Raw genomic sequence first — 14,640 nt, forward strand, 5'->3', positions numbered from 1 at the left:
AAAACATTCCAAGATAACAACTTAATGTCTATGTAATGTAAAGGTTCAAACGGAACCCCTTGAAGAACTGAAAGAACTAGATTCCAACTCCATGGCGGAGCCACAGGTTTATAGACAGGCTTGATTCTGACTAAAGCCTGAGCAAACGCTTGAACATCTGGTACCTCTGCCAGACGCTTGTGTAACAGGATAGACAAAGCAGATATTTGTCCTTTTAAGGAACTAGCTGACAATCCTTTCTCCAGTCCTTCTTGGAGAAAGGACAATATCCTGGGAATCCTAATCTTACTCCATGAGTAACCCTTGGATTCACACCAACAAAGATATTTCCGCCATATTTTATGGTAGATTTTCCTGGTGACAGGCTTTCTAGCCTGAATCAGAGTATCTATAACTGACTCAGAGAACCCACGCTTTGATAGAATTAAGCGTTCAATCTCCAAGAAGTCAGACGTAGAGAAACTAAATTTGGATGCTTGAACGGACCCTGTATTAAAAGATCCTGCCTCATTGGCAGTGTCCATGGTGGGACAGATGACATGTCCACTAGGTCTGCATACCAAGTCCTGCGTGGCCACATAGGCGCTATCAGAATCACCGAAGCCTTCTCCTGCTTGATTCTGGCAACCAGACGCGGGAGGAGAGGAAATGGTGGAAAAACATAAGCCAGATTGAAGGACCAAGGCGCTGCTAGAGCATCTATCAATACCGCTTTGGGATCCCGGGACCTGGACCTGTAGAGAGGAAGTTTGGTGTTCTGACGGGACGCAATCAGATCCAACTCTGGGGTGCCCCATAGCTGAGTCAGCTGGGCAAATACCTCCAGGTGGAGTTCCCACTCCCCCGGGTGAAAAGTCTGACGACTTAGAAAATCCGCCTCCCAGTTGTCTACTCCTGGGATGTGAATTGCTGAGAGATGGCAGGAGTGATCCTCCGCCCACCTGATTATTTTGGTTACTCCCGTCATCGCTAGGGAACTCTTTGTTCCCCCATGATGATTGACGTAAGCTACAGTCGTGATGTTGCCCGACTGAAATCTGATGAATTTGGCCGCCGCTAGTTGAGGCCATGCCTGAAGAGCATTGAATATCGCCCTCAGTTCCAGAATGTTTATCGGGAGAAGAGTTTCTTCCCAAGACCATAAGCCCTGAGCTTTCAGGGAGTCCCAGACTGCACCCCAGCCTAACAGACTGGTGTAGGTCGTTACGATGATCCACTCTGGCCTGCGGAAACATATTCCTTGAGACAGGTGATCCTGAGACAACCACCAGAGAAGAGAATCTCTGGTCTCCTGGTCCAACTGAATTTGAGAAGACAAATCTGCATAATCCCCATTCCACTGTTTGAGCATGCATAGTTGCAGTGGTCTGAGGTGTATCCGAGCAAAAGGGACTATGTCCATTGCTGCAACCATTAGTCCAATTGTCTCCATGCACTGAGCCACAGATGGCTGAGGAATGGAATAAAGAGCTCGGCAAGTAGTTAAGAGTTTTAGCTTTCTGACCTCCGTCAGAAATATTTTCATTTCTACCGAGTCTATCAGGGTTCCTAGGAATGGAACTCTTGTGAGGGGGGAGAGAGAACTCTTTTTGATGTTCACCTTCCACCCGTGAGACCTCAGAAAGGCCAATACAATCTCTGTGTGAGACTTGGTTCTTTGGAAAGTTGACGCCTGAATTAAGATGTCGTCTAGGTAAGGCGCCACTGCTATGCCCCGCGGTCTTAGAACCGCCAGGACGGACCCTAGCACCTTTGTGAAAATTCTGGGAGCAGTGGCCAACCCGAAAGGAAGAGCCACTTCTAACACCACATTCACTTTACACTCCCGAGAGAGACCCTAGTGCTTAGAGCCAGCAAAGAGAATGACTGGGGGGTGGAGCTAGAGGGGGAGCTATATGGACAGCTTTGCTGTGTGCTCTCTTTGCTACTTCCTGTAGGGAATGAGAATATCCCACAAGTAAAGGAAGAATCTGTGGACTGGATACACCTTGAGAGAGAAACATTGCTTTTACTATTCTCATCTTTGGTGTGCCGAGGAGTTTCCTTGTTTCCTCCTATGCTTTTGTACACAATGATAGCCACACTATGCCATTTTTAAGGATTAAACACATTTCAAGTAAATTGAATGAATTAATTAAAAATCTACACTACATGAAATATATTGCTGTCAATTTTGATAACTGTTAAACATGTGGAGTACGCTAGATTTCTATATTGTGACTTACAGCACCTGTCTAAGGGATATATCTTTAAGCTGCCAAATAAATCACTGTATTCTCTTAACCTGATGCTAAATGGTGCAAAGCGTAATCCCTCAAGTTCATTATACAGCACTGTAGTTTAGCAGGAGTTTGTTAGAAGCCCAGAGGCCCTGTAAATTCCGATGACTAAAAGTGATACAAACAAAACCAACCTACACGTCTTCAATAGGTTGTATTATTTAATATGCCCTCTAAGCATTTACTAATTGTAACCACACCTTTTACTATGCAAAAGAATTTTGTCAAGTATTAAAACAAAACAAAAAACAAGCAAGTTAATTAGTATCCACCCTGTCGAGCGTCTCTAGCACAGACAGAAGTCCACCTATAAACTCCTGGAGTATATTTACAAACATAACGCAATGCTACAGACATTATGGGAAACTTCATCCAAAAAGGAATACTGATGTTAAAATAACTTGTATGAGCATATGAAAAACTATTCACTGTATATTCTTTATTGACATATATTTTATTGTTAATATCAGTGACCAGAATGTTTATGTAATTTGTTTTTTTCTCTTTTTCTTCTCGATTTTAACTTGTTAAAGGACCATTAAATAAGGTTGCATAGCATAATCAACAAATGCATGATAAAAAGATAATACAAAAGCACTTAGGGGTTGATTTATCAAAGGCTTTTGCCAGCCTTTGCGCCCCTACGGCTGCAGGTTCTCAAATGAGAACCTGCACGCCGTATTTTGGCGAAATTCAATCTCCCTGGTCTTTTCCGACTGGTGAGATTGACAGCTCCTGCCCGTGCGTGATTGCCTGTGCGCGGGCAGGGGGCAGGATTGCACATAAGCACAAAATAGCACTCGTGTGCAATGCGGAATTCCTCCCTGTCCGCCTCAGCTTGATAAATCGCCTCCATAGTCTGAATTTCAAATGGATACTAGATTTTTTTCTGACAAATTAGTTCTATTTTTCTTCCCCCTGCACCATGTGACAGGCATTAGCCAATCATAAAATGCATATATGTATATACTAGACGTGTGCATTCGGAGGTTTCAGATTCCTTAGAGTGCAGAAGAAGGCAGCCCTTCTTTGCGACTGGCTATTTTCCGAGCCAACTTTATACTTGTGAAACAGCAACACACTGAAATCTGGATTTGCACATCTTCCAGAGTTTGCTTTCTTAGTAGTTAGTGGTTAACAACATTTATTTTACATTTAGGAGTCAACCAGAAAAGAGACAAGCTGGCCACACATGTTTTTAAGAACATGAGAACAATTTTTTTTTAATATAAAGTCCAAAAACATATGACCAGAAGCAACATTCCAGAGATGTGGTTGACTTATAAGTATACATTCTACAGTCAAGAACTAAAGGTATATGAAACCCCAAACATTTTTGTGATTCATAAGGAGCATACAATTAAAAAAAAATCATATTAAGCCAGATTGTCGATACAGACAATGACACATACAATGTCACTGTCTGTATCTGCTGCCGTGGTGCCGTTAAGAAGGAAGGCAGGTGAGAGGCCCATCGCCAGAGGGGGGTGGGAGGGGAAGGAAGGGGAGGATTCACTATGCTACAAAAAATATTTAACTGGGAGAGAGGGAAGGATGGGTCCACTACACTACAGCACATGGATTATGAGAGTGGACCCTACAGTATGATCTTTTGGAGGGGGTGGTGAGGAGGGTGAGGGGGATCGCTACACTATGTTTTGCATTAATAATAAATATTTTTTTAATAAAATATATATTACCCGGGTACTGGTAGAAAGTTGCCAGTCTTGGCGCTTTTTACAACCTTGCAACCATGAACCAGCTGTGAAAAACTAATATAATGAACTGACATAAGAGATGGCCTTCAAGGGCTTAGAAATCAGCACATGAGCCTACCTAAGTTCAGCTTTCAACAAAAAATACCAAGAGAACAAAGCAAATTTGATGATAAAATTAAATTGGAAAGTTGTTAAAAATTGCATGCCCTATCTGAATTTTGACTTACCTGTCCCTTTAATTATGAGGGATGGTCTTAATTACCAATACCAACCTAAATTAGCAATTTCTAGTACATTGCCTAGTTATGGTAAAACATTTTAGCTCATTACATCAAAACTCTGAAATTCCTGCTTACTGTTTTTTTTTCTTCTAATGATGGTGAGAGTCCACAAAAATATTTCATCACCTCGACACAGAGAGGAGGCAAATCTTTTTTTTTACATTTTGACCAGATTTTACTATCTTTACTACTTTTTGTGGTTTTATTAAGTTAAGTGGCTGCTATTCTAATAGATTGCAGTGGCATAGAAAATGAAGATAGCACATTACTACAATTTTCACATAATGTTATGAGTATTCTTTCAGTTTTCTTAGACATTTCTTTCCTTTTGGTTAGTTTTGCAATAATGTTAAACATTAGCAAAAACACTAGATGACAGCACTTTTTCCTGCCATGTATTGCTTCAGACATGTGCACACCACCTATCAAGATATCTCTTCAACAAAGAATAACAAGAGAACAAAACAAATTTGCTAATATAGGTAAATTGAAAAAAAAAATGTATGCTCTGTTTGGGTTTCATGTTCCTTTAAAAATGTTGTGGTTTCTAAACATTTTCCATCTCATAAAAATATAAATAAACTAAATGATTAAAAACATAGGACCACATAGACACAGAAGTCCAATTATATCTGATTACACAAGTGTGCACAACGATTCAGATAAATATTTTTCATAATAACTAAATGGCATTCATTCATTGCATAATAGTTATGGTTTTAGAACACTGGATATTAATGATACAATTTGTATATACGCCTGCAGGTGTTTTATTATTGACTCATTCCTTTTCATTGAATCACTGCGCTTAGGATGCCATAAAATTCTGTTTATATTAACCCCTTAACGACACGAGTCGTACAGGGTACGTCGCACACAACCTGGTCTTTAAAGACCAGCGACGTACCCTGTACGACTTTGGGGATTAAAGCGGCTGGAAGCGATCCTGATCACTTCCAGCCGCTTTACGGTTGTTGCAGTGATGCCTCGATATCGAGGCATCCTGCAATAACATTTTTCCCCCATCCGATGCAGAGAGAGACACTCTGTGGCCCTCTCTGCACCGGCATCGATGGCCGCAATCGTTGGTGGGTGGGAGCTTACCGTGGGAGGCGGGTGGGCGGCCATTGATGAAAAACTGAAGAGAGAGGGGGGCGGGATCGAGGGCGGGGTTGTCGGGAGCGCGCATCGGGATCAGGGGCGGGGTTGTGGGGAGCGCGCACGGGAGCGCGTGCGTGCACGGGGGTGGCGGGTGGACGCGTGCACGGGGAGGGAGCAGGTGGGAACCGCTACACCACAGCAAAACCATTTTATATGAGTGGCAGTAAGGGGGGATAAAATCCCCAACAAAAGTAAATCTAAGGGATCTGGGAGCGGGTGGGGGATTGGTCTGTGGGCGGGGAAGCTACACTACAGAAAAAATAAAAAATAAATAAAAAAAAAACATTTGTATTTGCAAACAGAGTACTGGCAGACAGCTGCCAGTACCCAAGATGGCTCCCAGTAAGGTAGAGGTGGAGGGTTAGAGAGCTGTTTGGTGGGGGATCAGGGAGGTTGGGGGCTAAGGGGGGATCCTACACAGCTGCATATGTAAATATGCTATACAATTTTTTTAACATTTTAAATATACCTTTTATTTTAGTACTGGCAGACTTTCTGCCAGTACTTAAGATGGCGGGGACAATTGTGGGGTGGGGGAGGGAAGGGAGCTGTTTGGGAGGGATCAGGGGGTCTGATGTGTCAGGTGGGAGGCTGATCTCTACACTAAAGCTAAAATTAACCCTGCAAGCTCCCTACAAACTACCTAATTTACCCCTTCACTGCTAGCCATAATACAGCAGCATTTAGCAGCCTTCTAATTACCAGAAAGCAACGCCAAAGTCATATATGTCTGCTATTTCTGAACAAAGGGAATCCCAGAGAAGCATTTACAACCAGTTATGCCATACTTGCAAAAGTTGTTTGTAAATAAATAAATAAATAATTTCAGTGAGAAACCTAAAATTGTGAAAAATTTGATCGCATTTAGCTGTGAAATGGTAGCATGAAATATACCAAGATGGGCCTAGATCAATACTTTGGGTTGTCTACTACACTACACTAAAGCTAAAATTAACCCTATATGCTCCCTACATGCTCCCTAATTAACCCCTTCACTGCTGGGCATAATACACGTGTGATGCGCAGTGGCATTTAGCGGCCTTCTAATTACCAAAAAGCAACGCCAAAGCCATATATGTCTGCTATTTCTGAACAAAGGGGATCCCAGAGAAGCATTTACAACCATTTATGCCATAATTGCACAAGATGTTTGTAAATAATTTCAGTGAGAAACATAAAGTTTGTGAAAATATTTGGGAAAAAGTGAACAATATATTTTATTTGATTGCATTTGGTGGTGAAATGGTGGCATGAAATATACCAAAATGGGCCTAGATCAATACTTTGGGATGTATTCTAAAAAAAAATATATACATGTCAAGGGTTAATCAGGGATTCCTGAAAGATATCAGTGTTCCAATGTAACTAGCGCTAATTTTGAAAAAAAAGTGGTTTGGAAATAGCAAAGTGCTACTTGTATTTATGGCCCTATAACTTCCAAAAAAAAAAAAAAGAACATGTAAACATTGGGTATTTCTAAACTCAGCACAAAATTTAGAAACTATTTAGCATGGGTGTTTTTTGGTGATTGTAGATGTGTAACAGATTGTGGGGTCAAAGTTAGAAAAAGTGTGTTTTTTTCCATTTTTCCCTAATATTTTATCATTTTTTTAAAGTAAATGATAAGATATGATGAAAATAATGGTATCTTTAGAAAGTCCATTTAATGGCGAGAAAAACGGTATATAATATGTATGGGTACAGTAAATGAGTAAGAGGAAAATTACAGCTAAACACAAACACAGCAGAAATTTAAAAATAGCCCTGGTCCTTCAGGGAAAGAAATTGAAAAATGGCCTTGGTCCTTAAGGGGTTAAACCCCAAAAAATTATTTCACGATTCAGATAGAGAATACAATTTTAAACAACATTCCAATTTACTTCTATTATCTAATTTGATGCAATCTTTAGATATCCTTTGTTAAAGAAATAGCAATACACATTGGTGAGCCAATCACATGAGGCATCTATGTGCAGCCACCAATCAGAAGCTACTGAGCCTATCTAGATATGCTTTTCAGAAAAGAATATCAAGAGAATGAAGCAATTTAGATAACAGAAATAAATTAGAAAGTTGTTAAAAATGGTATTCTCTATCTGAATCATGAAAGAAAAAAATTGGGCTTAATGTCCCTTTAACTTGTTTGTTTTTTGTTTTGTTTTAAAAATGTTACAGTACAATGTCCCTTTAAATAAGAATGGTGGGAGGCGCAGCCTGGAGGGAGAGCGGAATGGCCGCATAAGTGTGGAGCTCCAGGCAGCCAAATAAGTGTAAAGGCGTTTAATAACAGCTAAAATCAAGCAGTCTTGCTATGAGGTGAACGGAGGAGAGACCGGACTGAGAGAGCTGGTTTATTTTTGGGCAGAGTGGTGCGCAGCAACACCGACACGAAGGCAGTCCAAGAGGCGGCAAGTATAGAAGAGACACCGGCCATGTCGGGAGCCCACGTGGCGTAGATACAAAAACTACCCTCTGCACTACCCGGAGGACAAGCGTGGGGATACGCAGACACGACTAATGTGAGTAGTGGTGAACACCGCAAGTCAGCTGTGAAGACTAGCTGGGATATTAAGGGCCAAATGGAAGCCACAGCAAGCAAGAATAGGGAAACAACGGGGCCTGTATAACTCAGGGGAAAATATAGTGTACTGCAGAGGTGCTGGATAATAACGGAGCACATTATCTGTAAAATTTACTTATAAGTGTGGGGGACAAAACACGATCTCAGCCTGCATAAGAAAATATTATTTAAACCCTGATGGAACTTATATACTCCACAGAATCATGGATGTGGCACGGTGATGAACACAGATAACCGTCTTCACGCTACTAATTCTGACTCATCCATGAGCTGTACAAAAAGCCTGCCAGGAATATGGTTGATATATACTGTTGACAACACTATAGATTAGGGGAAAGCTGACATATATAATTGCAGATCTCCAGGCTGCAGAGAGAGTGACAACATTTAGCATCAGAGAATTAAAGGAACTGTCAAATTATATTTGCAGAAGTGTCATAAAAAGCAGTCTCTGTATTGATGGTGGTGAGCTGCAATAATGGCCTCCAAAAGAAATATTAAAGCTACACCAATAAGTAAGCAACCTACAGCGCCCATCTTTTTTAAAACTACAAGAGGGGAGAAATCCCCAGAACAACAATCGCCTCAGTCAGAGTTAGACAGAGTTGGTGACCCAAGCTTACAAACAGGGACTGGAAGCCAGGAACCCTTGACTAAAGCTGATCTAGATCAGTTGGTGTCGAAGCAGGACATTTCTACAAATTTTGCGATACTTATAGAGAAAATTGAGGCCCTGCAGAATATGGTCACTAGCAGTCTAACGGAGCTTAAGCAGGAAGTGGGTGAACTGGGCTCTAGAGTTGATTCTCTTGAGGAAAGCGGGGACACACTAGCAGAAGGGCTGAACGACATTACGACTCATATGACAGTTCAGCAGCAAGAACTAGAGGACATGCATGACACGCTTGAGGATCTGGAGAACCGCAGTCACCGCTGCAATATACGCCTGAAACGTGTCCCAGAGTCAGTGACCCCGAAAGAACTGAAACCCGACATTTAACATCAAGGCAATGTTATTCAATTCTTTCAAGATTTATGCTTGAGGGCTCTACAGAGGAGAGGTGCGCTTCGTCCACTCACAGCTCAGCTGAGAAAAAATCAAATACCCTATAGATGGGGATTCCCATTCGCACTCCATATCTCATGGGAGAATAGGATCTTATCCATTAAAGATCCAGAAGAGATTCAAGAAATCTGCAGAAAACTGAAACTGGAACCCCAGCTCTTCATCAACAGAGACCAAATACAGGAGGAGAAGAGGGAAGCAGAAAACCTTTCCAGAAGAAATGGTCTAGTGTACCGGAAAAGAAGAGGAAGACTTGATGTGAATGAAACTGCTTTATAGAAATTGTTTCTTTTTAGGAACAGATTCATTTGGAGCTTCATGGAGCTCTGGTCCTAGTCTAACTATGTTAGATGGTTGCGATTAAGAAGAACGGAACTTATTGTACCCAGAACGCCGGATAGATGAGTATATAATGCTGTTAACATTATGTTATATTTACAGGTTACGTTATATTTATGTAAAAACTGTGAACTGGGGCGCTGAGTAAGAGTGATAGCTATAAATAAGTCCAGCTCAGGGCCCGAAGGAGACATAGGTCGGGACTTAATGGCGGGTCTGACGGCTCACAATGTACTATATGTGAAGGACACGTGTGTGACTCTCAGGGTCAACACCCAAGATACAATGGACATATTGTAGGTGCCAGTATGAGGCAGAAACATTTGGCTGCCTTTTTAGTTAAGTGTGATGTACTATTTAATTCAGAATAGAATTGTTAATGTTATTGTGAAATGTTCTTGTTTATCACTGTTTAATTTCTTCCAAGTTGTGTCTCCTACGGGTAAAATACTAGGCCGAATAAGCTGGTTTTGGAAGTGGGAAATTTGGGAGTTAGAACAAACTAGGGTACTAACATCTTTTTATAACAAAGGTAGAGTCTACAGCTACAAGGATGAGGAAGGGATAGGGAGAGGTAGGAATTAGACAATGACGCCAAATAACCTAATTTTACTTTCTCACAATGCAAGGGGGCTAAATACAGACACTAAAAGAAAGACTGCTATAACACAATACCTAAGAGCAAAGTCCAAAGTAATCTTTTTGCAGGAGACACACTTTGTGAAATCCTCTATCCCTAAATTTTGGTCGCATCACTTCCCCCAACATTTTCACTCAACATCAGACTCTAAAAAGAGAGGGGTTACAATATTGGTACATAGATCCCTTGACTTGGTGACGGACAAGGTAATTACAGACAAGGAAGGATGCTACGTGATAGTGCAGGGAACAATTCAAGCTCAAACGTAGTGCTTTGCAATGTATATGCCCCTAATGAAACTCAAAACGCCTTCTTTACTAAAATGTCCGCTTTGCTCACGCAATGGTCACAAACTAGAGTGATTCTCGCAGGGGACTTTAATGTCAACTTGACTCCCGTGGGGGGTTTGGCAAACTCCAAACTAACTAAAGTGGGCACACATGCCTGTATTTGGTCAGATCATTCCCTGGTATACTTGGAGTTGGCGGGCCTTGTAAACTTCTCCAGGAAAAGGTCATGGACATATAACCCGACACTATTAAGGGACCCTGAAATACATGGGAAGATACAGAGTGCGCTTAGGGAATATTGGGACACAAACTCTGGATCTGTTAAGAGCCCATTAGTGGTATGGGCTGCTCACAAGCCCTTTATACGGGGACTCCTCATAAAAGAAAAGTCGATAAAAAACAAGCTAGTTAACCAATTGCAGAAAGAGGTTGAGCATCTAGAGAGGCAACACCAACACTCTATCTCTAACAACACTTATAAGCTACTAGTGACTAAGAGAAGGGAGTTAGCGAAGATCTTGAATGAAGCCTCTGTTAGAGCAGCTTTGAGGGTGAGAGCTCAGTTTGTGTATGCAAACAAGCCAGACAAATACCTGGCATATAAGTTGAGAGAAAGGAACAAATTATTCTCCATACCCAAGCTATACACAGAGAGGGGGACCTCACCTCTCACCCGCAGGAAATAGCGGATAGTTTCACTCATTACTATGAAAACTTATATAGCTACCAAGACAAGTCGATTTCTAAAAGGGGCGAGACTTAATACAATTAAGGATAGCAATCTAGAAAGTCTTAACAGGAAGATAACTAGCTCAGAAGTCCTATGGGTAATTAAGGAATTAAAAACGGGGAAAGCTGCAGGTCCAGATGGACTGATAGGGGAATATTATAAACTCTTCAAGAAAGAATTTCTACCTCACCTGGTCAACTTTTGAAATGGTATCATGGAAGGATGGGAGATACCTGGGGAATCGTTGCAGGCAAAGATAATAGTGATACCAAAGGGTGGGAAAAATGTTAAATACTGTCAAAACTATAGGCCGATCTCCCTAATAAACCACAATATCAAAATTTTCGCTAGAATAATGGCGAATAGACTAAAACAGATTCTCCCTTCACTGGTCCACCAAGACCAGGTGTGATTTGTACAAGATAGGGAAGCCCCGGATAACGCGAGGAGAGCAATTACTCTGATAGACTACTTGAAGGCGACTGGGACTCCAGCTCTATTCCTGTCATTAGACGCAGAAAAAGCGTTTGACAGGGTAGACTGGAGTTTCATGTTTAGGGTGCTTTCGGTTATGAGCTTTAAAGGGGCCTTTATACAAGCGCTTAAAAGTATTTATTCAGGGCCGACGGCAGTGGTGGGAGCAGCAGGCTATATTTCCAGGCAAATTACAATCTTAAATGGCACCTGTCAAGGATGCCCATTGTCGCCACTGTTGTTCACTATATGCATAGAACCACTAGCTTCGTACATTAGGAATTTGAGAGAATTTGAGAGACCCGGAACAGCTTCATTGGTTTTTGTATTTACAAATTAGCTCATCTATACATGCATATATGTCACAAAAACAGACCTCACCACTTACGGAATTGGAGAGAATGATCAGTGCTCCATTCAGGGGGAAAGGGTTGATCTCTCGAATTTACTTGATGATGCAAAAAGCGAGATGTCAGTCTAAGTCTTCTTTAATAGAGAGATGGGAAAGGGATATCATGGAAGTCAGGGATAAAAGTGATTGGGAGGATTTGCTGAGGACCGCAAGTAAAGGAATGATCAGCGCGGATATGAGAGAGAATTCCATCAAGGTGTCGTATAGATGGTAGCTGACACCAGTCAGAACAATGCACTATGCAACCACACATGGTGGTAATTACTACAGAGGATGTCAGGAAAAGGGGACATATAGACACATGTGGTGGGACTGTCCAAAGGTCCAAGCACTCTGGGGGAAACTCTCAACCATGATAGGGACTCTACTGAGCGAGAGAATAACCCTCACAATATCACAGGCATTACTACATGATAGGATAAGACCATTCAACAAGACAATAAATAGCTTTATCAGAATCCTATGCACGTGCATGAGAATATGTATCGCCAGACACTGGAAAGCGGGAACGCCCATGTGGCAGGAAGTGGTTGATAAAATTGTAGATACATTCAATTTATCAGAAATGGTGGCCTGGTCACAGGGCCAGCCAGAACAGTTTCAGAAGATATGGTTTTACTGGATGTTAAGGAAGGGGGAGCTATAGAATGGAATAGAGCACGACTGACTAATTAAGCAGGGGTGGTGGTGGACGACATCTACAAACAGGACGGAGACAATAGGATGTGGGGAAATTTCCCAGATAATTAAGCAAAATCTTTGATGAAAGATAACCAACAAAGATACTCCCATGGGAGATGGAGACAAGTTGGAACAACCTGGAAGAAAGGGGGTGGGGGGGCTTCATAAGTTGGGGGTTGAAGTTCTAGTTAGATTTCTTTTTATTTACCATTGTGTCAGATGTCATAAATATGGAGTAACAATGGCTTTTGGATAAGCCATCATAGCAAACCTTTTGTGAGAATGTGTAAGCATGGCATGCTATGTCTGATGTATGGGAAAAAAATAAACTCTTACTACAAAATACATAGCACTATATACATAAATGCAATAATGTTAGCCTAGATGTATCTGGTCAGTTTTAGAGTAACCGCTCTTTACATCTCTTCTAATCTCTTGGACACCTATATTCCTCTCTCTTCCCATTCTTCATCCACTTCTCTGACATTTATCAGTCCCTATTATCTATCTGGTAGCCAGTTTTCTACCTTAAAGGGACAGTCAAGTCCAAATTTTTTTTTCATGTTTTAAATAGGGCATGCAATTTTAAACAACTTCCCAATTTACTTTTATCACCAATTTTGCTTTGTTCTCTTGGTATTCTTAGTTGAAAGCTAAAACTAGGAGGTTCATATGCTAATTTCTTAGACCTTGAAGACTGCCTCTAATCTGAATACATTTTGACCACTAGAGGGCATTAGTTCACATGTTTCATGTAGATAACATTGAGCTCATGCACGTAAAGTGACCTAGGAGTGAGCACTGATTGGCTAAACTTTATGTCTGTCAAAAGAACTGAAATAAGGGGGCAGTCAGCAGAAGCTTAGATACAAGATAATTACAGAGGTAAAATGTGTATTATTATAGCTGTGTTGGTTATGCAAAACTGGGGAATGGGTAATAATGGGATTATCTTTCTTTTTAAACAACAAAAATTCTGGTGTTGACTGTCCCTTTAATTTATCTCACTTGTTCTTAAAATTGCTGGACTCTCATTCTATCCCAGACCCTACCTCCACCACCCCTTACCCTCTATTCATGTATTTACTTAAATGGATATAAAACAGTGCTCCTTTAGTATAAAAATATGTTATATACATAATATATGTCACAGTAAACATAAAAAGAACAGCAAACAACTTGTTTTCTTGCTAATTGAGCACTAAGCATTCTCAGTGCAGCCACTGCCTACCGCTGGATAAGCAATCAGACATTTCATAACTTAGGTTTCATTGCTATGTGATTTTTGCAGCAGAAGTCCTCTACTGAACATGGGTAATAAACTGGTTGTAGCTAGATTAGATATCTCCTAGCAACACTTGAAAGGAAAAAACGCTACCTTGCCTTCTTGTAAAGACCCCACACCTCTTGTGGGGCTGTAACAGGAATTAGTGAACAAATTAGTTAAAAATAGAAAAGAAAAGGTAAAATACTTTTAAAATGACGAATTACAGTATACATATTGCAATGATTTCTATAAGGTACAACACACTGCTTAATGCTTTTTTTATTACAACAATGAAATGGATTGTTTTATATCCTTTAAACCTTTTAATGGGCATGACGCATCCTTTCCATGTGTTCTTTCAGGAAAAATCTCAGCCCGCCCCACGCACTTAATGGGGTCTACATGGAGGCCAAGTGGTCCTGCATTGCCGGGGGTATCCAGTGATGTCACTATGTATGGGCATGGTGACGTTACCAGACTCAGGATTTGCACAGAAATGATTTTACCACCTTGACTGCTTCACACTTTTACATTTAGCTAAAACTCATGGACTTTAAAAAAAACTGGACATTTATGTGTTTTTATGAAGATTTTACTGAACAACCTGCTAAAATACGAGACTGCCCGGTTGACTACTGGCACCTGCCAACCCTAGCTGCTTCAGGCAATCATAACAATCTCTAGAGAAGTATTTTCATTTATAGAGGGAAAGATTATCCTC

General features: G+C 40.9%; 1 protein-coding gene across 1 annotated transcript in view; it reads right to left on the reverse strand.

The window, feature by feature from the left end:
• The window catches only part of LOC128656482 (dystonin-like), a 958,955-nt gene that overhangs the window by 514,340 nt on the left and 429,975 nt on the right, over positions 1 to 14,640 (reverse strand). The window lies entirely within an intron of this gene.

Source organism: Bombina bombina, chromosome 4 (assembly GCF_027579735.1).
Source record: "Bombina bombina isolate aBomBom1 chromosome 4, aBomBom1.pri, whole genome shotgun sequence".
Classification (NCBI taxonomy): Eukaryota; Metazoa; Chordata; class Amphibia; order Anura; family Bombinatoridae; genus Bombina; species Bombina bombina.